At 44.6% G+C, this 27,847-nt stretch overlaps 1 pseudogene; it reads right to left on the reverse strand.

Annotated features, from left to right (window-relative positions):
- Window positions 1–693: 693 nt before the first annotated feature.
- The window catches only part of LOC105464730 (uncharacterized protein CXorf49-like), a 45,725-nt pseudogene continuing 18,571 nt past the window's right edge, over window positions 694–27,847 (reverse strand).

Raw genomic sequence — 27,847 nt, forward strand, 5'->3', positions numbered from 1 at the left:
AGTGACAGGGCAGAACCAGGACAGTGAACCGCAAGAGGAAAACAGACAGAAACTGGGGTTCTGGAAGGAGGGCATCAGTTCCTGCTGAAGTGGAGGGAGAATAGCGCTGAAGAAGGGGACCTGTGAGACCCCAAAGTAGGAGGAGAAGAGGAGGGACCATGAGCAAGGTGTATAGGGGAAAGGCAGGAAATACTTCTGTGGCCAAGCAGAGCCCCAACAGCACCTAGACCCAGGGCACTATGGTGAGCCTGAGTGCAGGGCTGCTGCTCAGAGGTTGGCCCAGGCGCCCCGCAGGGAGAGGCCCCACCACAGAGCATCAGGGGAACTGTTCTTCAAGCACCAGGAAACTGAGTAGCACCCCGCACCCCTCAACACTCCCAACAATCACAGAGAGGGCAGACAACAAACCATAGAGTATGAGAACGACTTTATCTGAAACTATTCTGAACTGCATTGGGAAGGGGGCAAATGCAGCAGAAGAGAGGAAGCCCTGGCTGAAGAGGATACGGAGGGAACTCGCTTGGCTGCAGCTCCAGGGCTCCAAAGGTGGCAGCTGCTCGTCTTGTAGGAAGATGCTGGCTCCAACCTGTGAAACAGAGCAGGCTCAGGGACGGGCCCCCAGCCAGGGCCAGCCCACAGCCCTCCTAAGCTACCAGGACTGTGGGAAGGGGGATGGTGTGTGCAACACTCACTTCAAAGGTCCTGGAGCTTGTCAGTGAAGAACTGCATGGCCGCTGAAACAAGAGAGGCAGAACTGGGCACTCCAGACCCAGGGAAACAGAAACCCACCTTCCCCCTGTGGGGAACTGCGTAGCTCTGCAACCCAGAACCTCACCAGCCCTGGGACTGACTCACCCACCTGTCACCTGAGTTAAACGTGGAAATGCCTTCTAAGGGGGAAAGTGGTTCTCAGGTGTTGGGCCATCCCAGAACCGTTCATTCAGAACGTGTTTCAAAGACAGATAAGCCAGCCAGCAAGCAAAAACCGTACAAGCTGTACCAGGCGGGAGTTAAAGGAAAACACATGCAGTATCTCTAACCGTCCTAAGAGAAGGAGAGTTCTGGGACTCGTGGACAAAGTATACACAGAGTTCAGATGACACATTGCTGTCTGTGCACATCCCTAGCTGGAAAGACACAGAAGGCTCCAGGGTCAGGCCTGCTTGGTTCTCTTCCCCAGAGGAAATCAGTCCCAGTGACGCCACCTGTACCTGCAGCCGACCCCCGCCCCCCACACCTGCAGAAAGACACTGCTGTCCATCCCTGCCCCAGCCAGGGCTCCGTCATACCTAGCTACTGTGTAAGTTCATCAATTTCCCTCTGCAGCAGGATGCACTAGACCAGCAGACACCAGAGGAAGATAAATGGCTAGTCTCTTCTGGCCTCCTCTCTCCCTGGCCTCCCTCTCTCCCTCAGCCCTTATAGCCCCCATAGCCTGCAGCATGGTGGTGAGGTGGGCTGGCACAGAACCCTCGATGGAAAGGAGGCACCCACTCTCCATGGGGTATGGAAGGTGGAGAGGTCGGGGGTACACCGAAATCAGTTTAACCTGGACATGAATCCCACCATCTAGTGTGGACCTGGATTTCTAGGAGCCACACAAAGCATTATTCAAGGACAGCCCTGGGCTCCTGGGGGCTGCTGCTGCCTTTGCAGTCTTGGGGGATGGACAGGTGGCTGCTAGTCACCTGAAAGAGAACACATAATCCAGCTTCCAAGTCTCCCAATGAGGTGGAAAGGGCCTGGGCCCTTGAGCAGCAGTGGGGCGGGGGGGCAGGGGGATGAGCTCCCCTCAACAGCATGGAAATAAACTGCTGGCGTCAAGTCACGGGGGAAAGCAAGGATGCTCAACAGAAAGGACAGTGACAGGGCAGAACCAGGACAATGAACCCCAGGAGGAAAGAGAGAGATCTGGGCTCTGGAAGGAGACTAAGGTGAGGCAGCATCACCCTCTGCTGGCAACACGTTGCCCCTGCTCTGTCCAGCAACTCCAACTCTCCCTCTGGGACTGTTTTCCCTGTTACCCAGTGTGAGCCCATCTTCACCTGTGGCCCCTATCACTGTGGCTCCGTGTTGGACGCCAGCAGCGGGGCAGCCACCGGCAGGCCCTGGGAGGGGCAGTGTGGCTGGGCAGGACTTAACAGAAAAGGGCTCAGTACCGCTGAAAGTCTCCTTCCAGAGTTGGAGTTTGGGGCACTGCTCCAAATCACCCCCCTCCCCCACCACACAAATCCCACTCAGAGAGGACAATGTGGCTTAAAGCCAGCCCTGTCGACACCCCGTTTCCTGTGGGACAGCTGCCCGGGTGGGCAGGGAAGCCTGGGAACAAGGCTGAGGCCCCAGAGGTGACAGAGCCAGAGGTTTCGCCCCCCACCCCTATCAAACCCTCAAGATCACTGGAGGGTGCGGGATGTCTGGGCACAAGGTGTCTCAGGTTCAAGGCCAAGTGCTGTGAGGTTCCTGAACTTGGGGAGCTCTGATATTGGGGTCAGCACTGCTGTACTCTCCATGACACACAGACAGGGAAATCAGCTCTGGTTTGTGTGTGGGAAGCTAAAACAGAAATTTCTGAGTCGGGCTGGCAGTGGGGGTGGATGGTGAGTACACATGGGGAGGGGCTGTGTTAAGGTGGAGACTCCAGAGTAATCTCATTAGCACTTTCTCCCTCAGTCAGCCCCAAGACAGGAGGGCTTGCTTAACAGCTAGGGAAGGAGGAATTGGGAAGCTGATGAGTCTACACACCCAAGCTTTGCACCCCACACATTAAGGAGTCCCCCAAACCAAACCAGCTGCCAGCCCTGCCTTCTATCCCAGCTCCTCTATGGGGGAGGGGGCAGGACAACTGCAGAGTGTCCAGAGTCAGGCCTGGCACACACAAAGTGCTCCTTTTAATGTGTGCCCCTAAGAGGAGGACCCCAATCTGGCATCCTAATGTCCCTGGGCTCCCGATGACAATCCTCGAGCAAGGGATAGAAAGGGCATGGGCAAAGAGGTGTGTGCTGGAAGAGAGGTGGGTTGGGGGAGACAGAGGAGAAAGAGGAGGAGGAGAGCAAGGAGGAAAAGGAGGAGAGCACGAAGAGAACCTACTCACTTGGGCCCTTGGGACCTCATCTCTATTTGGGTCATTATCTTCTCTGGCCGCAGCCTGGGACTCCCTGGTTTTCCTTCCTGGAGGTTTCTTCCCAGGGCTGCTGTGCTTGGGCTCCTTGGATCTTGCGGAGTTCCCCAGGAGCCCCACACCAGACACTGGCGGGAAGCTGGCCGGATCAGGTGGAACTGCTGAGAGTCTCTGCCCCCAGGCAGGAAAGGCTCCCCCCAGGGCCAGTTTGGTTGCACCCCCTAGGAATTTCTTCTCCTGGGCCACCTTCCTTCCCAGAGGGCCCCGGGGTAGGGGCCCTGTAACTGCAGCTCCTGAGCAGCTGGGCCTGATCCCCACCTTTCCCCATACCATACTCTGCATTTTCTTCAAGGAAGACGTGTCCAGCTTTCCCACGGCCGGCCTCTCCATGGCTGGGGTGAGACTGCAGGGAGCAGAGGTCAGGAGAGGGCCTTAAACGTGAAAGTAACTCTCCTTGCGGTGCATACTTGGGCGTCTGCCAAGTGTCTGCTGGCTTCTCGGGACTTCCAGGCTTGGCCTGGCTTCCTTCTTTGGTGCGAATGATCACCGTAATCACAGGTAAGCCGCTGCTCTCATCTGCGGAATCAGAGTCGTGGGTAGACAGCCTGTCGGGGCCTTCCGCGGAGATCGCGGGGATCCGCCCTCAATCTGCTCTTCGAGCCCCTTTCCCGGTTCTACCAGGCTGGTCCTGACCCAGGGCTACTGAGGTGGAGAGGGCCGACGGAGTCCTGCTGCCATTCTCCCGGGCTGGGGCTCAGCGCGCCTCTCCCACTGGAACGGACCTCCAGGTCCACGCGGATGTCAGCGGACCCTTCAGCAGCGGAGCCTTCTGGGCACAGGTGTTCCTGGACGCTAGGCGGCAGCAGGATAGAGCAGGATAGAGGTTCGTCAGCCAGGTAGGACGAGTAGTCCACACTGTCCGCTTTGTCATGGACCGGGGTGCCAGGTCGGCCTTCCTGGCCCCAGAGCACCACTCTTCCCTGCTCTATCATTTCCCTCTCAGGCTCGAAGCTGAAGCCCTCGGGATCTGTAAACCCGCCCTTGCCCTCACAGCTGCGCTTCGTCCCCAAATGGAGGCATCGGCAGTGGCCTTGGCCACGTGGGGCTCTGAGGCTGGCGGTGTGGCGGCCGGCCTGCTTGCCACCCTCTGGGCGGAAACTAAGCCTCGCAAACGGACACCTCATCAGGGGAGCTCCTGGCGGCATTCCAGACAGCCTGGGCTGTGGGGAGACGGTCGTCCTGGTAGCCGAGGGAGGGGAGAGCCAAGCCCAGCCAAACCCAGCCGAGCGGGCCATGAGACAGGAACAGCGAGGCCTTTGGGCCACTGCCGCCCTCACCAAAGTCTGCTCACAATGTCCCTGACCACGCGTGGCTTCTGGGCACCCTCGAGGCCTACGCCTTGCCTTCTCACTGTCCCACGCCTTCTCATCGGTCCACCCACCACCAACCAGCATGCCCCTTGTTGGGAGAGGCCTCTGGGATTTACCCAATCATGAGACAGACTCTTGGATTGCCCGGAGGCCTGTCATTTGACTGAGTGGGTGTGCTTGGGTCCTATCTTCGGGCCAGTGCCCACTGGAGCTCTCCATCCACCTCTTTCTTCCTGTCCTGCCACCTCTGGCTGGGCAGTGAGAGCCATGTCTCTGAGCCCCAGTGTCCCATTTGTAAGGTGGAGGTGGAGGGGAAAGCTGCCCCCAGCTCATCAGCTTGGGAGAGTAAATGTCATGATGCACGCAAAGCACCCAGAGCACAGAGGAGCTGCAAGCCTCCATTCCACACCAAGAGCCAGCCCCGATGGGAACATGGTCAGGGAGGCCCACAGACAAGAAGCAAGGGGTTTAGGGTTGTTTCTGCTAGTGCTGCAAAAATCACCATTGTCGTTTTCCTAGGAGCTCACTGTGCTGAACCTGTAACGGCTTGGGGTAGCACAGACGTGTTGACCATGCTTCCATCCATGAACGTGGGATGTGTCTCCATTTATTTGTCTTCTGTATATTTCATTAGTGTTTGATCAGTTTCAGTACGCACACCTTACACCTCCCTGGATAAGTGTGTTCCAAACAAAGTGTTTTGTTCTTGTCCTGGTATTCTAAATACGTTGGTTTCCCGGGTGTCTTTTCCGGATACTTTGTTGTTGGAGCATAGAAAAGTCAGTGATTTTCACATGTTGCTTTTCCATTCTGCAAGTTTGCTGACTTTGTCTATTGGTTTTGATCGTTTTTTGGTGCAGTGTACATTAGGGTGTTCTCTATGTGAAATCATGTCATCTGCAAGCAGAGATAATTGAGCTTCTTACTTTCCAATTTAGACTCCTCTTATTCCTTTTTTTACACTACATGATTAAATCGGCATGTGGCTGTGAGTCCCACGTGTGTGTGTGTGCGTGTGTATGAGCGCGTGCGGGCTGGCACCCCTGTATGCCCCAACTTGGAAATCAAATTAATCAGGGGTGCTCTCCCTTGAGGGAGAAAGGCCTGATTCACGGAGTGAAGGCAGTGGTGAAGGATCCCTGAAGGCTCCAGTGCACAAAAGCAGGGCTGGGATCTACCTTAAACAACAGATGTTTTTCAGTTCTAAAACCTAGGAGGGCATGGAGTGGGACAAACTCTTAGAAATAAAAAACTCCAACCTGCCAAACCACCACACCCACGTGCCAATCAACCCTCGTGGGCACAGCCACTTGCCATTTGATCACCTATTCTAAGAAAAATAGGAAGCAAATTGGAAACTAAGAAGCTCAATTATCTCTGCCTGCAGATGACATGATCATACATGGAGAAAACACTAAGGTACACTGCACCCAAAAACGGCCAAAACCAATAAACAAAGCCAGCAAAGTTACAGAGTGCAAAAGCAACGTGAAAATCACTCACATTTCTATGCTGGAACAATAAGGTATACGAAAAAGACACCAGGAAACCAACGTATTTAGAATATCAGGGCAAGAACAAAACCCTTTGGAATACGTTTATCCACGGAGGTGAAAAGTGTGCACACTGAAACCAATCAAACACTGATGAAACACGCAGAAGACCAATAAATGCAGACATATCCCGTGTTCATGGACGGGAAGACAGTTAACAGGTAGGTACTACCCAGAGCCGTTACAGATTCAATGTGGTGAGTGCCTAGGAAAATGAGAATAGTGCTTTTCACAGCACTAGCAGAAACAACCCTAAAGCCCCTGCTTCTTGACTATGAGCCTCTCTGCCCATGTTCATATCAGGTGCTGGATCTTGCTGTGAAACAGAGGCTTGCAGTTCCTCTGTGTGACCGGTGCTACTCATGCATCACGAAGAGGGCCGTCACCAGACATTGAATCTGCCAGCACCTTTACCTTGAACTTCCCAGTCTGCAGAACTGTGGGAAACAAACATTTGTTCTTTAAGCCACCCGGTCTATGGTACTTTGTTATAGCAGCCTGAACTGATTAAGATCCTAATCATCAGGGAAATACAAATGAGAATCACAATATCGCATCACACCTGTTCGGGTGACCACTATTAAAAACAAACAAAAAAAAAAAAAACAGAAACTAGAACCCTTGTACACTAGTGGGGATGTGAAATGGTGTGTCCACTATTAGAAACAGTATGAAACTTTCTCCAAGATATAAAAATAGAAATACTTAAATATGACCCATCAATCCCACTTCTGAGTATATATCCAGAAGACCTGAAAAAGGATCTTGAATATATATTTGCACACCCATGTTCACGGCAGTATTATTCACAATAGCCTGGAGGTAGAAACAACCTGACTCTCCATGAATGAATGCAGGGATTTTTACAATGCAGCATATACATCCAGTGAAATATTATTTGGCCTTTTAAAAAGGAAAATCCTGTCATATGATACAACATGAATGAAACTTCAGGACATTATGCTAAGTGAAATAAGCCAGTCACAAAAAGAAAATCATTGCATGGTTATACTTATATGAGGTACTTTAAAAAGTCAAACTCTTAGAAACAAAAAGTAAAAGGGTGATTGCCAAAGGCTGTGGAGAGCAGGGGAAAGGGGTGTAGTTGTTCACTGGGTGTAGAGTTTCAGTTTCGGAGGATGAAAAAGTTCTAGAGATCAGTTGCACAATAAGATTCATATAGGGAATACTACTGTACTATACACTTAAAAATGATTAAGATGATATGTTTTATGTTATTTTTTACCACAATGAAAAAAGTTCTACCTAGAGAAATTAGGTAAGAAAAAAAAAATCAAAGAGCATCTCAAACTAGAAAGAGAGATGTAAAATTATCTCTATTCACAAACGACACAATTCTGTACATAGAAAATCCGAAAGAATCTAAAAACCATTACTAAAGTTAATGAACAAATTAATGCACAAATTCAACAAGGTTGCAGAGAATAGGATAGATCAAAAGGCAAAAAATATAAAAGTACTGTATGATTCCATTTATATGAGGTACCTAGAGTAATCAAATTCATATCGACAGAAAGTAGAATGCTGTGTGCCAGCATCTGAGTGGGGGAAGAGGAAATGAGGGGGGCGTTATTTCATGGGTACATAGTTTCCATTTGGGAAGATGAAACAACTTGTAGAGATAGACAGTGGTGATGGTTGTACAGCAATGGGGATGTAGTTAACACTACTAAACTGTACGCTTAACAATAGTCAAAACTGTAAACTTCTTTGTAACAAGAAAACAGATTTACTGCTTTTAAGAGAAAAGACACTATTTTGTTCTGAAAAAGACAAGAAAGTTAGCCCGAGTACACATCTGAAATACTCAGAAAAATCCTACTCATATCTTCAGTATGTTCCAATAGCTTGTTTAAACAACACACTAAAAGTTAATAAATATTTTTATAATTCTAAAAGTCTCACAGTTATTGTACAATGCAAATCACCCACACACTACTATTTGGCTCATGACAATTTTGTGAGGATATGATTTACAAAAGATTTAGCGTTTCTCACAAAACTCACATCAGGAAATATGTATTTACAAAACCAAATACATTATACAAAAAACCATCATGTTATTCAGTAAAAATGTTTTTAAATCGGACGGGCACGGTGGCTCAAGCCTGTAATCCCAGCACTTTGGGCGGCCGAGGTGGGCGGATCACGAGGTCAGGAGATCGAGACCATCCTGGCTAACACGGTGAAACCCTGTCTCTTCTAAAAAAAAAAATACAAAAAACTAGCCGGGCGAAGTGGAAGGTGCCTGTAGTCCCAGCTACTCGGGGGGCTGAGGCAGGAGAATGGCGTAAACCCAGGAGGCAGAGCTTGCAGTGAGCTGAGATCTGGCCACTGCGCTCCAGCCTGGGCGATAGAGTGAGACTCCGTCTCAAAAAAAAAAAAAAGTTTTTAAATCATTAAAAAGCTTATTCGACTGTAGTCCAAACTTGGAAAAGAATATTACATTATCACACACCTACTATCTCTACAAAAGTTGCTTACCACATTTATAAAATGTAGCCAGTCAACTGTAAATTGTGTTCAACTATCTCCTAGTGTTACTATGTTTCTGTGCTTGCGGGAATGAATAATGCAATCTGCCTAATTTAAATTAAATTTAAATAATGGCACTTTAAAAATACAGTATCTTAAAAAACCACAATGTAAGAAGTTTTGGTTGCTGGCTTTGAAATGGTGGCATAGGTGCAAGCTCGCTGAACTCCACCTCACAGAAAAAAAAATACATATATATATATATAATGCCAAGATTATCACCTGCAATGTCCCTGAACTCAACTATGACGAAGAGTCAGTTGCCAGGGCCACAGAGAAGTGAAAAAACTCCAAGCACACAATAAGAGAATTGGATTTCCATATCTGCAACACCCTCCCCCTGAATCTGCTTGGCACCACGTGTGCAGAAAATTTCCCTTGAGCCACAGTTTCTTCACTGGAAAAAGTGATACTGAGGTGACGGTCAGCTTCCACACCATCTTGGGTTCCCTGGCAGGAGAACTGTTCCTGACTCAACCTACGGGAAGCATCGTGAGTGCCTGAGGGGAGAAATGTCCCAGAAGATAGCCAGAGACAAAACAGGGAGGCAGAACTATCATCCTCAGCCCTGGAACCTCTGCTCTGTAACTCAGCCAGAGGAGATGCTAAATCAGAGTGGCTGTTCAGCAGCACCACACTGTTAGTGGGATGTTCCACGGGCCCCTAGGCATGGACCCTTAGCCAGGTCTTCCAAACTGCCAAGATACCACTTTTGGGACCTTCCCCTTTCTGGATGGGCAGCACTCCGATCATTTGCTTGAGATGAGGCAGACTTGGGCTTAAGGAACCGTCTAATGCTGTAAAGGAGTCAGTGGCCTGGCAGAAAAAAATAAGACATCCAACAGGTAAATTACAAAGAATCTCTAAGCAAACATAAAATTTCAGACAAGCCAGACAGAGAAGACTGGAATAAATAATGAATTTTTTCGATATTTTATTTCATTTGTAGCTGTTGTGAAGGAGATTCTTGATTTTTTTTTCGGAGTGTTCACTGTTGGCATATAGAAATGCTAGATTTATGTGTGTTGATTTTCTATCCTGCAAAGTGCTGAATTTGTTCATCAGTTCGAAGAGTTTATTGGTGGAGTCTTAAGGTTTTGCAAATACAAGATCATGTCATCTACAAACAAGTAGAAGGATAATTATCGGAGGCTGGAAAGGGTAGTGAGAGGTGAGGGAGAGGTAAGAATGATTAATGGGCCCCCAAAAAAAGATACTTGAATGCACTGTTGGCTTCCCTGGTTTTGAGACTTTCAGACTTGGACTGAACCACTCCAAGCTTCTCCCTTTCCCCAGCTTTCAGTTCTTCCCCATTCAGTATGATACTAGTTGTGGGTCTGTATGTTTCTTCTACACCCAGTTTTGTGAGGGCTTTCACCATGAAGGAATTTTGAATTTTATCTAGTGGTTTTTTCCAGCATTAATTGAAATTATCATATGGTTGTTATCCTTCATTCCGTTGATATGGTGTATCACATTGATTTGCGTATGTTGAACTGTTCTCGGATCCCTGGGATAAATCCCACTTGGTCATGATGATGACTGAACACCTTTTCTGTACGATTTGGAACACAACAAGGTGCCCACGTTCACCACTTTTGCTCACCATGGTACTAGAAATCCTACCTGGAACAATCAGACAAGAGAAAGAAATAAAAGTCATCCAAATTAGAAAGAAAGAAGTCAAATTATCAATGTACTCTTGAATTTGATTTGCTAGTATTTGCTGAAGATTTTTGCATCAATATTCATGAGAGAAATTGGCCTGTAGCTTTCTTTCTTTCTTTTCTTGTTTAATGTGTCTTTGTCTGACTTTTGGTATCAGGGTATTACTGGCCTTGTGGAATGAGTTTGGAAATATTCCCACCCCATCTGTTTTTCAGAAAAGTTTGAGTAGGATTAGTACTAGTTCTTCTTGAAGTTTTTGTTCTTTTCTGATGTAAGTGCTTTTAGATATAGACTTCTCTCTTAGTACTGCTTTTGGTGTATCCCATAGGTTTGGATATGTTGTGTTTCCATCGTCATTCGTTTCAAGAAATTTTTAAATTTCCTCCTTAGTTTCTCCCCTGACCCACTGGCCATTCAGGAGCATTCTGTTTAATTTCCATGTATTTGCATAGTTTCCAAAATGTCTGTAGTTATTGATCTCTAGTTTTATTCCATTGTGGTCAGAGAAGATGTCTGATGATATTGCAATTTTTGGAATGTTTTAAGATTTGTGACCTCACGTGGTGTATCCTTAAGAATGATCCATGTACCGAGGAAAAGAGCGTGTATTCTGCAGCCGTTGAATGAAAAGTCTTGTAAATATCTATTACATCCATTTGCCCTATAGTGCAGATTAAGACTGATGTTTCTTTGTTGATTTCCTGTCTGGAAGTTCTCTTTAATGCTGAAAGTGGGAAGTTGAAGTCTCCAGCTATTATCGTATTGGGGTCTATCACTCTCTTTAGCTCTAGTAATATTTGTTTTACATATCTGGGTGCTCGAGTGTTGGGTGCATATATATTTACAATTATTTTATCCGCTTACTCAATTGACCACTTTATCACTGTATAATGACCTTCTTTATCTCTTCTTATACTCTCTGTCTTGAAATCTATCTTGTCTGACGTAAGTACAGCTACTGGTTCTCTTTTTTGGTTTCCATTGGCATGGAATATTTCTTTCCTTCTTTTTATTTTCTGTCTATGTTTGTCTTTATAGGCAATGTGTGTTTCTTATAGGAAACAGATCATTGGGTTTTTAAAAAATATTTATTCAGCTACTTTATGTCATTTGACTGGAGAATTTAGTTCATTTACATTCAATGTTACTATCGATAAGTAAGGACTTGCTCCTTCCAATTTGTTATTTCCTTTCTGGTTGTTTTGTAATCTTCTTTTCCTTCTTCTTTTCCTCCTGTCTTCCTTTTACAGAAGATGATCTTCTCTGGTGGTAAAATTTAATTTCTTGCTTTTCATTTTTTATGTATTCATTTTATGTTTTTCCACTTGAGGTTACCATGAGGCTTCCAGATACTACTTTATAACCCATTATTTTAAACTGATGACAACTTAGCACTGATTGTATACACAAACAAACAAGGGAAAAGATAACTTATGAAAATTCAACACTTTAACTTCATCTGCCCACTTTTAAACTTTTGTTGTTTCTCTTTGTGTCTTATTGTACAAAGTCTTGAAAAGTTCTCATAGTTATTAATTTTTTACACAGTGTTTTTCTGTGTGTAGTGCGTTGTTAAAATTTGGTGTTCCTGCAGGGGGAGCAATCAATGGAGGTTTCCATTCCAACTTCTTGCTCCACCCTCCCAACTGCATTCCTCAACTTCACAATTTCAGCTTGATTCCTTTTAAATACTTCAATATCATTGTTAAATTTATCTGATAGATTTCTGAATTCCCTCTGTGTGTTATTTTGAATTTCTTTCACTTGCCTCAAAACAGCTATTTTGAATTACTTGTCTCAAAGGTCACATATCTTTATTCTCCAGGCCTGAACCCTGGTGCCTTCTTTAGCTCATTTGGTGAGGTCATGTTTATCTGGATGGTCTTGATGCTTGTGGATGTTCATCGGCGCCTGGGCATTGAAGAGTTCGGTATTCATTGTAGTCTTTGCAGTCTGGGCTTGTTTGTACCCATCTTTCTTCGGAAGGCTTTCCAGATATTCAAAGGGAGCTGGGTGTTGTAATCTAAGTTGTATCTGCATTAGGGGTACCCCAAGCCCAGTAACACTGTGGCTCTTGCAGACTTGTAGAGGTACTGCCTTGGTGGTCTTGGATAAGATCCAGAAGAATTCTCTGAATTATCAGACAGAGACTCTTGTTTTCTTCCCTTATTTCTCCCAAACAAACTCTCAATCTCTCTCTCTCTCTCTCTCTCTCTCTCTCTCTCTCTCTCTCTCTCTGTCTCCGCCCCTCGCCCCTGGCATTTCTAACTATCGCTCTTGCTCTCATTCTATCTTGCTCTCTCTTGCTCTTGCTCTCTCTCTGTGCCGAGACACCTGGAGCTGCAGGTGGGGTGACACAATCCCCCCTGTGGCCACCACCACTGGGGCCTTGCTGGGTCAGACCTGAACCCAGCACTGCACTGGGTCTCACCCATTACCTCGCTGTAACCAATACCCGACTATTGCCTATGTTTACTCAAGGCTGGAGGACTCTACAATCAGCAGGTGGCAAAGCCAGCCAGGCCTGAGTCCTCTTCCGGAAGGCGAGTTCCCCCAGATCCCAGGTGGGTCCAGAGATGCCCTCCAGGAGCCAGGGACTGGAGTCAAAAACCTTAGAAATCTACCTTGTGCTCTACACTATTGCAGCTAAGCTGCCATTCAAAAGACAAGACAAAGTCCTTCCCACTCTTCCCTACCCTTTCCACAGGCAGAGAAGCCTCTCACTGTGGCCACCTCTACTGCAGGCCCACAGCAAGTATTGCCAGGCTACTGCCTGTGTTCACTTCAGACTGAAGTGTTCCTCAGTCATCTGTGGTGAATACTGCTAGGCCTGGGACTCACCCTTCAGGGCAGTGGGCTCTCCTCTGGCCCACGGGAGGTCCAAAAGTCCCATGCAAGAACCAGGACCTGAACTCAGGGACCCCAAGTGCTCACTTGCTGTTCTGCCCCACTGTGGTCAAGCTGGCACCTAAGGTACAAGACAAAGTCCCCTTTACTCTTCCCTCTGCTATTCTCCCAGAGAAACTGTCTCTGCCCATAGCCACCGCAGCTGGGAATGTGCTGGGTCTCCCCTGAAGCCAGCATGTGTCAGAGTCTCACTCAGGGCCCATGGTAAACTACCCGAGTATCATTGCAGGTTGCTCAGGGCCCAAGGGCTCTTTAGTCAGCAGGTGATGGATCCTGTCAGGGCTGAGTCCTTCCCTTCAAGGCAGCAGACTCCCTTCTGGCCCAGGGTGTGTCTAGAAATGTCATCCGTGAGCCAGACCCTGAAACGGGGGCCTCAGGACTCTGCCCAGTGCTGTATCCTACTGTGACTGAGTTGGTGTCCAAGACGCAACACAAAGTCTTCTTTATGCTTCCCTCTCCTCTCCTCAAGTGAAGGAAGGAGTCTCTCCTGGAACTCTGAGCTGTGCTGCTGGGGTTGAGGGAGCCGTGGTGCATGCATTCCCTCAGCCACCTTGGCTGGTGTCTCACTAGGTGGTGGGTTCCCTATGTTCTCTGACTCTGAGCTGAGCACAGCACTAGGAGTTGCAGTCCTTGTGGCCTAGACCACCTCTCAAGTTTATTTAGAATCCCAGATCCCTCAGGGGCGAGGCTTCCCAAAACCCAACTTCCGACCTCTGTGATGTGTAAATCCCCTCTGGCTAGGGCTGGTCTAAATGCTCCCTCTGTGGGCAGGCATCAACCGACTTCACACCAGTTTTGCTTTCTGCTGTGACAGGGCAGCACTGAGTTCAATGCAAGTCCCATAGGCACTGGGTCATGCTGAACAATCCTTTAATTAAGCAGCAGAAAAACATGCAAAAAATTAATGTGCTAGGAAATTTGATTTGCTAGTACTTTGTTGAGGATTTTTGCTTCTATGTTCCTCAGGCATATGGGCCTATAATTTTCTTGTAGTGTCCTCATCTGGCTTTGGTATTAGGGTAGTGCTGGCCTTATAAAATGAGTTTGGAAGTATTCCTTCTTCTTCAGATTATTGGATGAGTTTGAGAAGAACTGATCTTACTTCTTCTCTAAATGTTTGGTAGAATTCAACAGAAAGCCATCAGTTCCTGGGCTTTCCTTCGATGGGTGACTTTCCACTACTGATTCAATCTCCTCATCCACTTTTTGTCTGTTCAGATTATTTATTTCTTTATAATTCAGTCTTGGTATGTTGTATGGATAAAATACATCTATTCATTTCTTCTAGGTTATCCTATTTGTTGGCATACAATTGTTCATAATAGTCTCTTATAATCCTTTTAATTTCTATAGCATTGGTTGTAATGTCTCTGCTTTCATTTCTGCTTTTGGTCAATCTTTCCTTTTTTTCCCTTAATCTAGCTAAGCATTTGTCAATTTTGTTGATCTTTTCAAAAAACCATCCCAGATTTGTGGCTATTTTCTATTGTTTTCCAAGTCCCCATTTTATTTATTTGTGTTCTGATGTTTATTATTATCTTCCTTCTACTATCTTTGGGCATAAACTCTCTTCTTTTTCTAGTTCTTTGAGGTGTAACATTTGGTTGTTATTTGAAATCTTTCTTGTTTTTTGATGTAAGCAATTATTGCTATAAACTTCCCCTTAAAACTGTGTTTTTCCTGCATTTCTCATGTCTTGGTATGCTGTGAGTCCATTTTCATTTGTCTCAAGATAGTTTTAAATTTCCCTTTTAAGTTGTTCTTTGAACAATTTGTTGTTCTGGAGCATGTTGTTTCATTTGTGTGTATTTGAGAATTTTTTGAAATTCCTCCTGTTATTGATTTCTAAGTTCATAGCATTGTGGTCAGAAAAGATATTTGAGATGATTTCAATCTCCTTAAATGTGTTGACTTGTTTTGTGGCCTAACATATAATCTGTCCTGAAGAATGTTCAGTGTGCACTTGAGAAGAATGTGTCTTCTGCTGCTGTTAGGTGGAACATTCTGTATACATCTGTTATGTCCATTTGCTTTATAGTGTTCATACCCACCGTTTCCTTATCAATTTTCTCTCTGAATTTCCATTGTTGACAGTGGGATAGTGAAGTCTCCTCCTACTGTTGTATTGCGGTGTATTTCTCTCTCCAGATGTATAATTATTTGCTTTAAATATTTAGGTGCTGTAATGTTGCATGTATTTGTGTTTATAATTATTATAGCCTCTTGATGAACTGACCCCTTTATCATCATATAATGACCTTGTTTGTTTTGTTTTGTAGTTTTTGACTTAAAGTCTATTTTGTCACATACAAATATGTCGACTCTGACTCTCCTTTGTTTCCTATTTGCATGACATGTGTTTTTCCATCCCTTCACTTTCAGTCTATGTGTGTCCTAAAGGTGCAGTGGGTCTCTCACAGACATTATATGCTTTGGTCTTATTTTTTGTTTGTTTGTTTGTTTTTGTTCTTGTTCTTGTTTACCCCATTCAGCCTCGCTATGTCTTTGACTGGAGAATTTTAATCCATTAACATTCAAGTTAATTCTTGATAGATAAGGACTTACCGTTGCCACTTTGCTTTTTGTTTCTGGTTGTTTTGTGGATTCTTTGTTCCTTTCCTCTTTTGCTGTCTGCCTTCATGATCAAGTGGTTTTCAATAGTGATATGCTGTGATTCTTCACTTTTTATCTTTTGTGTATCTACTATAGATTTCTGTTTTATGATTACCATGAGGCTTACATAAAATATCTTATGGTTTTAAGAGGCTATTCTGAGCTGATAACAACTTAATTTTGATTACACACAAAATTATAATTATGCTCCCTAACTCTCCTTATATTTTATGATTTTGATGTCACTATTTACATCTTTTTATATTCTGTATCCTTTAACACATTTTTGTAGCTATACTTTTACAAATAGTTTTCTCTTTTAACCTTCATACTAAAGATACAAGTGATTTATACATAACCGTTACGGTAAGAGTATTCTGGGTTTGAACAGGTACTTATTTTACCCATGAATTTTCTTTTTTCATATTTTCTTATTATCAATTGACATCGTTTTCTTGGCCGGGTGCAATGGCTCACGCCTGTAGTCCCAGCACTTGGGGAGGCTGAGGCAGGCTGATCACTTGAGCTGAGGAGTTTCAGATCAGCCTCGGCAACATAGTGAAACACTGTCTCCACAAAAATACAAAGAAAAACAAAATTAGTTGGGCGTGGCAGTGCAGGTTTGCATCCCAGCTTCTTGGGAGGCTCATGTAGGAGGTTTGCTTGAGCCTGGGAAGTCAAGTTTGCAGTGAACCACGATCACAACACTACACTCCAGCCCAGGCAATAGAGTGAGACCCTGTCTCAAAACAAACAAACAAACATACAAAGAAACAAAACCCAAAGAACAAGCAAACTCAATAACCAGATCGTTTTCTCTCAGCTTGAAGAATTCCCTCTAGCATTCCTTGTAATGCAGTGAACTACTTCAGGAAGATTATTTTTAATTCCTTCTTAGAAAGTTTCTAAATCTCTGCTTCTTTAGGGTTAGTCAGTGAAGCATTACTTTGTTCCTTTGGTAGTGTCATGCTTCCCTGATTGATCGTGACCTTTGTGGCTGTGCATTGGCGTCTGTGCATTTAAAGAAGCAGGGACTTGGGCCGGGCTCGGTGGTTCATGCCTGTAATCCCAGCACTTTGGGAGGCAGAGGTGGGCAGATCACTTGAGGTGAGGAGTTTGAGACCAGCCTGGCCAACATGGTGAAACCCCGTCTCTACTAAAAATACAAAAAGTTAGCTGGACGTGGTGGTGGGCACCTGTAATCCCAGCTACTCAGGAGTCTGAAGCAGGAGAATCACTTGAACCCGGGAGGCGGAGATTACAGTGAGCTGAGATTGTGCCATTGCACTCCAGCTGGAGCAACAATAGGGAAACTCCGTCAAAAAAAAAAAAAGAAAAGAAAAAGAAAAACAAAAAAGAAGTAGGGACTTACTCCAGTGTTTGATGACTGCTTCTGGCTGGAAAAGCCCTTCACGGTTCGGTCCATCCAGAGATTCTGGGAAGACCATCTGGCATGGTGCGTGGATGGGTTTGCTGCTGGATTTCTTGGGAAAGCTGGCTTGGTGAGCAGGTAGGGTGGACCTGGAACCTGAGTTCATGGATTTGGGCCTGGGTCCTGGTGCCATGGGGACCAATCTGGCTATGGGGGCCAGTCTTGCCCTGGAGTGGGCCTGAAGCCCAAGGCCATGTGGGTCAGACTTGCTCTTGGGCTGTCTGGCGCCTGGGGTGGGCCTGGAGCCTGAGTCTGAGAGGGCCAGCCTGGGGTCTGAGGCCAAAGGCGTTAGTGTAGCACTGGACAAGTGTGGAGACTTTAATTCTTGGGGGCTGGCCTGGAAGCTGGCTTTGCAGGTGCTGGCCTGGTGCTTGAGGTCACAGGGGTCAGCCTGGAGCTGGAATGGATACAGAGGCTAGGTCTATGCGTGCCAGCCTGAAGTCTGAAACTATAGAAGCCAGCCTATCATTGAAGCAGACCAGGTCCAGGGTCAGTAGGGATTGTGCTGACACTGGGGAAGATCCGGAAGCTGGGTCCACAAGTCCAGGCCTGAAATCTGGGGCTGTAGAGACCGGTCTGCAGGTGATATCTGCATGTGCCAGCCTGGAGTCTGGGGCTCTGGAGGCTGGCCTGGAGTCTGAGGCTGCAGGGCCACCCTGGCCCCATGGCAGGCCTGGCGACTCATTCCATGGGTACCAGCCCAGAGCCTAGGGCTATGAGGCTAGCTTTGCCCCAATGCAGGCCTGGAGGCTTGGTTCATGGGTGCACCCAGAGTCTAGGGCTGAGGGAGCGGCCCGGCCATGGGGCCAGTCTGGAGCCTGGGACAACCAGGGCCTGCCTGGTGATGAGGTGGACCTGGAGCCTGAGTCTATGGGGACTGGACCAGCACTGAGGTGGAGCTGAAGGCAGTGTGCACTGGTGACCTGGAGCCTGGGACTGGAAGGGCAAGCCTGGAGCCTGAGTCTGTGGGGGTCAGCCTATGCTAAATTGATTTACAACAAAAGCCACAAGGCCATTCATGGGGAAAGAATCGTTTCTTAAAGAAATGGTTATCCACATGCCAAAGAATGAAGTTGGACCCCTACTTCATACCATATACCATATACAAAAATTAACTCAAAATGAATCAAAAACATAAATGTAAGAGTTAAAATTAATACTTTTAGAACAAAACACAGGGGTAAATCATGTCTTTGTATTTGGCATTGGATTCTTAGAATATGACACCCAAAGCACAGGCAACAAAACTAAAAATGATAAATGGGACTTCACTGAAATTGAAAACTTTTGTGGATCAGTGAACATTATCAAGAAAGTGAGGCCGGGCGCGGTGGCTCAAGCCTGTAATCCCAGCACTTTGGGAGGCCGAGACGGGTGGATCACGAGGTCAGGAGATCGAGACCATCCTGGCGAACACGGTGAAACCCCGTCTCTACTAAAAAATACAAAAAACTAGCCGGGCGAGACGGCGGGCGCCTGTAGTCCCAGTTACTTGGGAGGCTGAGGCAGGAGAATGGCGTAAACCCGGGAGGCGGAGCTTGCAGTGAGCTGAGATCCGGCCACTGCACTCCAGCCCGGGCGACAGAGCGAGACTCCGCCTCAAAAAAAAAAAAAAAAACGAAAGTGAAAAGGTAACAGAATGGAAGGAAAACCTTTGCCAATTATATATCTGATCATGTAACATCTGGAATATATTAAAACTTACAAAAAACCATCAAGAAAAGGTAAACCTATTTTTGAAATAAGCAAAGGATTTGAATACACATGCCTCCAATGAAGATATGCAAATAGTCAAGAAATGCATGTAAAGATACTCAACATGATTAGCTCTTAGGAACATGCAAATCAAAACAATAAGGTACTGTTTCACATCTACTAGAACGGCCATACTTTTTTCAAGATGGAAAACAGGAATTGTTGAATAGGATGTGGAGAAATTAGAACCTTCATACATGGCTGATGGGAATGTAAAATAATTCGGCCACTGTGGAAAACATTTTGGTGATTCCTAAAAATTTAAACATATGATTAACATGTGACTTGAGCATTACACTCCTGGGTATATAGTCAAAAGAACTGAAATCAGGTGCTCAAAGACATACTTGCACATGCATGTTCATAGCAGCATTATTTCAAAAGTCAAAAGTTGAGAATAATCCAAATACCCATCAACTGATGAATGGATAAACCATCTGTGGTCTATGCGTACACTGATATGTTATTCAGCCATAAAAAGGAATGAAATACTAATAGATGCTACAATGTGGATGGGCCTTGAAAACATCATGCTAAGGAAAGAAGCCAAGGCCGGGCGCAGTGGCTCACGCCTGTAATCCTAGTACTTTGGGAGGACAAGATGGGTGGATCACTTGAGGCCAAGAGTTCGAGACCAGCTGGGCAACCTGGTGAAATCCTGTCTCTACAATAAATACAAAAAATTAGCCAGACATGGTGGTGCATGCCTGTAGTCCCAGCTACTCGGGAGGCTGAGGTGGGAGGATCCTGTGAGCCCAAGAGGTCGAGGCTGCAGTGAGCCTCGTTTCCACCACTGCACTCCAGCCTCAGTGACAGAGGGAGACCGTGTCTCAAGGAAAAAAAAAAAAAGAGTGAGAGAAACACGAAGGTCACATATTGTGTGATTTTATTCATATGAAATCTCCAGAATAGGTAAACCCATAAAGACAGAAACTAACTTAGTGGGTGCCTGAGTCCAGGAAGAAGAGGATGGGAAGTAGTTTCTTAATGAGTATGCAAATTTCTATGGAAGTGATGAAAATGTTCCAAACTAGATAGAGGCAGTACTTGCACAACATTATGAAAATACTGAATGCTGCTGGACTGTTCATTCTGAAGGTTAATGTTATGAAAACTCCTCAAAAAATAAATTTAAAAATTTATTGGCAATACCTCTAAGGTCTATTTCTGGAATCTCTATATTTTCTGCTGACTTATATCTACCCCATTGCTAATAACACCCTTGTTGTATTTAGTGTAGTATTCTCCTGAGTCTTAGAAGTCAGGTTTGGGAGGCCAAAGCAGGAGGACCACTTGAGCTCAGGAGTTCAAGACCAGCCTGGGCAACATAGTGAGACCTGGGAAACATAGTGAGACTCCATCTCTACAAAAAAATAGATATATTAGTCAGGTGTGGTGGTGCACACCTGAAGTCCCAGCTACTCAGCAGGTTGAGTCGAGAAGATCATTTAGGTCCGGGAGTTAAAGGCTGCAGTGAGCCATGATTGTGTCACTGCACTCCAACCTGGGAACAGAATGAGACTCTGTCTAAAAAAAAAAAGGTAAGTAAACTGATTCCTTCAACTTTATGCTTTTTAACTTTTTTTTTTTTTTTTTTTTTTTTTTTTTTTTTTTTTTTGAGGTGGAGTCTTGCTCTGTCATCCAGGCTGGAGTGCAGTGGCACGATCTCAGCTCACTGCAACCTCCACCTCCCGAGTTCAAGCAATTCTCCTGCGTCAGTCTCCCAAGTAGCTGGGACTACAGACACACACCATCACACCCAGCTAATTTTTGTATTTTTAGTAGATACAGGGTTTCACCATGTTGGCCAGGATGGTCTCGATCTCTTGACCTCATGATCAACCCGCCTCGACCTCCCAAAGTGCTGGGATTAGAGGTGTGAGCCACTGCACACTGCCCAAAATTGTTTTAATGATTGTAGTTCTTCTGATTTTTAGTATAATTTTAGAATCATGTTGTGTATGTCTTCAAAAAATCCTACTATCATTTTAATTGTATTGCGTTAAATATATAGATCAATTCACGGAGAACTCATATATTTGTTGAGTGTTTCCGTTTATAAACACAGTACACTCATGTGTATTCCATTCATTTAGGCCTTCCTGGATTTCTTTCATTAGCATTGTGTAATTTTCAGAACGTAGAATTTCTTTGATTCATGCCTAGGTATTTCATTTTTGCAGTTATTGTAAATGTCACTGGTTTTTAAATGTTTTGTTTCTATTTCTATACTTACTTTATATAGAAATACAATTTATTTTTGTGTATTGAGCTAATACGTTTTACCTTTAGTAAACTCGCTTATGAGTTCTAGGAAATTTTTTGTAGATTTCATGGAATTCTAGGCATAGATAATAATGTCATATGTGAATACCAGGCAGTTTGATTTCTTCTTTTCCTATCTGAAAGTCTTTTAATTCTATTTCTTGAATTATTAAAATAGGAAGGACTTCTAAGTATGATGTTGAATAGAAGTGGCAAGAGTAGATATCCTTGTATTGTTCATGAACTTAGGAGGAAAACGTTCAGGTGTTCACTATTAACTATGATATTAGCTGTGGTTTTTCTTGATAAAGATTACCCTTATCAAGCTGAGGAAGGTCTTTTCTGTTCTTAGTTTACTGAGAGTTTATGTCTTGAATGGATGTTGAATTTTGCCAAAGGCTTTTTCTACGTCAATTCATATGATCATGTATTTCTTTCTTTTATTGACCATTAATATAATGGAATAAATTTATTGTTTGTTTTTAACATTCAACAAGCCCTGCATTCCTGGGATAAGCCTCACATGGTTGGACTATATACATACATATTTTAGACATTGCTGGATTCAATTTGCTAATATTTTGTGACGATTTTTGCATTTATTTTCATAAGAGTTGGTGGTCTGTTGTTTCTTGCTTGCTTGCTTCTTTTATACAGTCTTTGACTGGTTTTGGTATCAGGGTAATCCTGGGCTCATAAAATGTGTTGACAAGTAGTCTTTACAGTTCTATTTTTGGGAAGAGATATTGTAGAATTGGTATTAAATCTTCTTTGAATGTTTGGTGGAATTTGCCAGTGAAACCATCTGAGTTGGAATATCTTCTTTGGAAGGTATTTTACTATGAATTCTATTTCTTTTTATATATACATTTTTTGTAGAACTAGGGTCTCACTTTGTTGCCCAGGCTGGTCTCAGTCTTCTGGGCTCAGGCGATTCTCCCAGCTTGGCCTCCCAAAGTTCAATGTCTTTATAGGACTATTCAAGTTATTTCATATTGGGTGAGTCTTGATAATTCGTCTCTTTAAAACATTTAGTCCATTTCATGTAAGTTCTTGAATTGAGTTGTTTGTGGTATTGGGTTGCTGTAGAAGTTTTTGCTATTAAAAGTAACGACAAAACCTGCAATGACTTTTGCACCAACATTATACCATCTCTCCCTCTTTTGGGCCATTGTTAGTATGTGTCTTAGTCTGTTTTGTGTTGCTGTAACAGAATACCTGAGACTGAATAATTTAAAAATAAAAGAGGTTGATTTAGCTCATGATTCAGCAAGCTGGGAAGTAGGAGGAGCATGGCACCAGTAACTACTCAGCTTCTGGTGACAGACATCTCCTAGGCCAAAACATAGTGGAAAAGGCCAAAGGGGAAGCAGACACATGCAAAGAAAGAAAACCCGAGGGGCATGCTGGCTTTATAACAAACTCACCGTTATGGGCACTAATCTGGTCTCACCAGAGCCAGTACTCACTCACTACCTTGAGAATGGCAGCAGCTGTTCATGAGGGATCTGTCTCCATGACCTAAACACCTCCCACAAGGCCCCACCTCCCAACACCACCACACTGGGGATCCAATTTCCACATGAGTTTTGGAGGGGACAGACCAATCATATCCAAACCATAGCAGTGTATTTCTGTATTCCCAGGATCTGGAAAGATCTCAATAAGACAAAGTTTTTTTTATAATGTTCATTTTTCTGTGCCCTTCATGTGTAATAAAGAATTTGCCTGGACTTTGTCCCTGAGTCCTGGGAGATAACCTCTAATCCCTTGCAATTTCCTGAGTGATAGTGTCATTCTGGATGAGTCCCAAGGACAACACTTCATGGTTTATGCTAATGAGGTGAATCATGGGAGGCCCCTAGATAGTTCACGTAATGAGATGACTCAGACTGGAGGCTGGCCATACCAGAAAGTCCAACCATATGGCTAGAGGGTTGGGGCATTGAACTATGTGATATCAGCCCAGTCACCAGAGAGAGGGAGGGAGGCTGTAGATCGAGTTAAACCAGATGACCAACTAACAGATGGCCAACACAGAGGGTTTATCTGAATTATCTCATCTGCCATTACCAGGAGAAGACATTGGGTTTATTCCCATCTCAGTGATCACTCCTCAGTCTTTACTGGTTCTTCATCTTCTCTCAAAATTCTCTTTTCGGGGATGCAGAGATGTTGAAAATGTTCTATATTTTGATCTGGATGGTGGTTACATGGGGGTATAACTGTGATAAAATTGTACACACGTTTCTGTGATTTACTGTATGTATGTAATGCCTCAATTTTTAAAAGATGTCATATAAAAGTGGAAATATATGGTATAAGCTGGAAGAAGATATTTATCCTATATACAACTGACAAAAGATTGGTATCAAGAATATGTTTTTAGAACTTGTAGAAATCAATAAGAAAGACAAGCAGCCCAGTAAGAAAATAGGCAAAAATCATGAATAGAAATTCCATAGAAGAAGGAACCTATGCAGCCAATAAACACATGAAGATACGCTCAGCTCATCAGTAGTCAGGGAAATGCTAAACATGACCTCAAGATAAATATTGTACCCGTTTGATTGGCAAAGAATGAGAAACCTAGCAACATCAAAGGTTAGAGATAATGCAGAGCAGTGGGATCTCATACAGCTTGAAACATGTTGGGAATATAAATGAACACAACAAGTTTGGAAAACAATGTGGCATCAATATATAAAGTAGATCATTGACAACTCAGCAATTCCTATCAATGTCCTCTGGACAAGAATTTCACAGCAGCATTGGCCACAGTAGCAATAACCTGGGACCAATGCAAACGCTCATGAACAAGAGAATGCCTAAACTGTGGTATATGCACACCATGATATACTATGTAGCAAGGCCAATGGGTGAACTGCAGTTCTATACTCAACAATAGATAATGTTAGTATAAGTATGAAAATAGTAATTCCCACAGGACTACATACCGTGTGACACCCTTGTCATAAAGTTCAAAATCAAGCAAAACTGAAGAGTATAACGGCCGAGCGCAGTGGCTCATGCCTGTAATCCCAGCACATTGGGAGGCAGAGGTGGGTGGAGTGCTTGAGTCCAGGAGTTTGAGACCAGCCTGTGCAACATGGCTAAACCTCGTGTCTCCAAAAAATTAGCCAGATGTCACGGTGCGCGCTTGTACTCCCAGGTACTCGCGAGGCTGAGGTGGGAGGATCACCTGAGCCAGGGAGGTCGAACCTGCAGTGAGCCAAAATCATGCTGCTGTACTCCAGACTGAGCGATCAGAGTGAGACCCTGTCTCAAAAACAAACAAACAAAAAGAGTATATTGTTTCATATATATACTTATTGATTCAGGAGGTTACGGTGAGGGGAGCTCAGAGGTAGATATACAGGTTTCTACTAATAGTCTAGTTCTTGGATTGGGTAATAGGTAAATGGGGGCACATTGCATTTTAAAATAAACAAATAGGGCCTCATATCAATCACAGGTAGCATGTTATGAAATAAGGATTATGATTAACTCAATTCTATATTACCAAAGTCTCCTCTCAAAAATCAAATGCTGCATTGACCTACTTAGACCCAGGCCTGAAATATTTGTTCTTCTCTCCTTCCAGGCTTCACACATGCTCCCCCAGCTCTTTGATCAGGCCAGAAAGCATTTGAGTTCGACATCTCTCTTTGTATCTATTTGAGCAGGAGGCACTAGAGCAGGGCTGCATGTCTTGCATCTGACACTGTTTAACCCCAAAGTGAGCTGGGACAGAAAGAATCCCCCAGAACCCTGGAATAAACGGGGTCCCGATGATTAATACGAGTTCTACTCAGCAAATGCAGATTACAGCAAACCAAAGAAAGAATGTCCAGACTTCTAAATGAAATGTTTCCCTACGAAGCAGTTTAGAATGAAGGTCTTCCAGAGGCCTTTTGTACAATTTCCCACTTAACTAGGAAATATTCCTCCTGTAAGTGCATAAAATCATGTTAGCGTATGGTGTTGGGTTTTATCACTGATTCATAAACCTGTTACCCATTTATTATGAAGAACATGACAAAGGATACAGACAAAGGACAGCCAGATGAAAGAGATGCATAGGGCACAGTATGTGGGAAGGGGTATGGAGCTTCCATGACCTCTCCAGGTGCACTTCCCTCCAGGGACTTCCACGTGTTCAGCTATCTGGAAGCTCCCTTCCCCCCAAATTCTTAAAAATATAGAGCCCAGGGCTCAATTTTTGGTCTGATTCTTTTCTTTAACTACATTCTTGCCACAGCTGATGGAAGACGCTGGTTTCAGTACTACCTATATCAGGAACAAGACAAAGATGTCCCCTTTCACCACTGCTATGCAATGTAGTACTGCAACGTTTAGTCAAAAATCTTAGGCAAGAGAAAAAAATGAAAGGCACACAAAACAGAAAGTAACAAGTTTGCTGGGCTCATGCTTGTAATCTTAACACTTTGGGAGACCAAGGCAGGTGGATCACACGAGGCCAGGAGTTTGAGACCAGCCTGGGCAACATGGCGAAACCCTGTCTCTACCAAAAATACAAAAGCTAGCCGGGCCTGGTGGCACCCAACTCTGGGCCTGAGGCACGAGAATCGCTCGAACCCAGGAAGTCGAGGCTGCAGTGAGCCGAGATCGCACCACTGCACTCCAGCCTGGGTGACAAAACGAGACTCTATCTCAAAAAAGAAAAGAAAAAAAAAAAGAAATTAAATTACCTCTCTCTGCAGATAACATGATCGTACATATATGAAGTCTTAAAATATTTTACAAAAAACAAAATCAACATATACAGTAGCACTTCTATACATTAATAACAAAGTATCTGAAAATAAATCAAGAAAACACTCCCATTTAAAAGAGTTCTCAAAAATAACATAAAATACTTGGGAATAAATTCAATCAAGGAGGTAAAAGATGTGTACACCGAAAACTATAAAACATTGATGAAAGCAATTGAGGAAGCTGCAAATAAATGGAAAGCTAACCCATGATCAGGGATTGGAAGAATCAATGCTGTTAAAATGTCCATACTCCTCAAAGCAATTAACAGATTCAATGCAATCCCTATCAAAATTCCAATGCTAGTTTTACATATATAGAAAAAGCAATCCTAAAATTCGCAGCAAACCACAAGAGACTCCAGTTACCCAAAGCAATCTTGAGCAAAATGAACAAAGCTGAAGGAATCACAACCTGATCTCAAAACATAATAAACGCTAGAGTAATCAAAACAGCATGGTACTGGCATACAAACAGACACATGGACCAATATAATAGACTAGAAAGAATTCTTGCATTTATGGTCAAGTGATTTTCAACAAAGATGCCAAGAACACACAATGTGGAAAGGACTGTCTCTTCAATAAATGGTCTTGGGAAAACGGAAATATCCACATGCAGAAGAATGAAATGGGACCCTTGTCTCAGACCATACACAAAAATCAAGGCAAATTGGACTCCGGATTTAAATATAAGACCTGAAACTGTAAAACTACCAGAAGAAAACATAGGGAGAAACATCCATGGCATTGACCTGGGCAATCACTTTTGCGCTATGACCCCAAAAGCATGAGCAACCAAAGAAAAAATAGAGAAATGGGATTACGTCAAACTGAAAGGCTTCTGCACAACAAAGGGAATGATCAACAGAGTGAAGAGGCAACCTACAGAACGGGAGAAAATATTCACAAACTATACATCTGATAAGGAGTTAGTATCCAAAATATATAAAGAACTCAACTCAATAACAAGAAAACAAATCACCTGATTTTAAAATGTGCAAAGGGAGGGCGGAGGAAGATGGCCGAATAGGAACAGCTCCAGTCTCCAACTCCCAGCGCGAGCGACACAGAAGACCGGTGATTTCTGCATTTTCAACTGAGGTACTGGGTTCATCTCACTGGGGAATGCCGGACGATCGGTGCTGGTCAGCTGCTGCAGCCCGACCAGCGAGAGCTGAAGCAGGGCGAGGCATCACCTCACCTGGGAAGCGCAAGGGGGAAGGGAATCCCTTTTCCTAGCCAGGGGAACAGAGACACACAACACCTGGAAAATCGGGTAACTCCCACCCCAATACTGCGCTTTAAGCAAACAGGCACACCAGGAGATCATATCCCACACCTGGCCGGGAGGGTCCCACGCCCACGGAGCCTCCCTCATTACTAGCACAGCAGTCTGCGATATCGCGGCAAGGCAGCAGCGAGGCTGGGGGAGGGGCGCCCGCCATTGCTGAGGCTTAAGTAGGTAAACAAAGCTGCTGGGAAGCTCGAACTGGGTGGAGCTCACAGCAGCTCAAGGAAACCTGCCTGTCTCTGTAGACTCCACCTCTGGGGACAGGGCACAGTAAACAATAACAAAAACAGCAGAAACCTCTGCAGACCCAAACGACTCTGTCTGACAGCTTTGAAGAGAGCAGTGGATCTCCCAACACGGAGGTTGAGATCTGAGAAGGGACAGACTCCCTGCTCAAGTGGGTCCCTGACCCCTGAGTAGCCTAACTGGGAGACATCCCCCACTAGGGGCAGTCTGACACCCCACACCTCACAGGGTGGAGTACACCCCTGAGAGGAAGCTTCCGAAGCAAGAATCAGACAGGTACACTCGCTGTTCAGAA

This window comes from Macaca nemestrina, chromosome X (assembly GCF_043159975.1).
Source record: "Macaca nemestrina isolate mMacNem1 chromosome X, mMacNem.hap1, whole genome shotgun sequence".
NCBI lineage: Eukaryota > Metazoa > Chordata > Mammalia > Primates > Cercopithecidae > Macaca > Macaca nemestrina.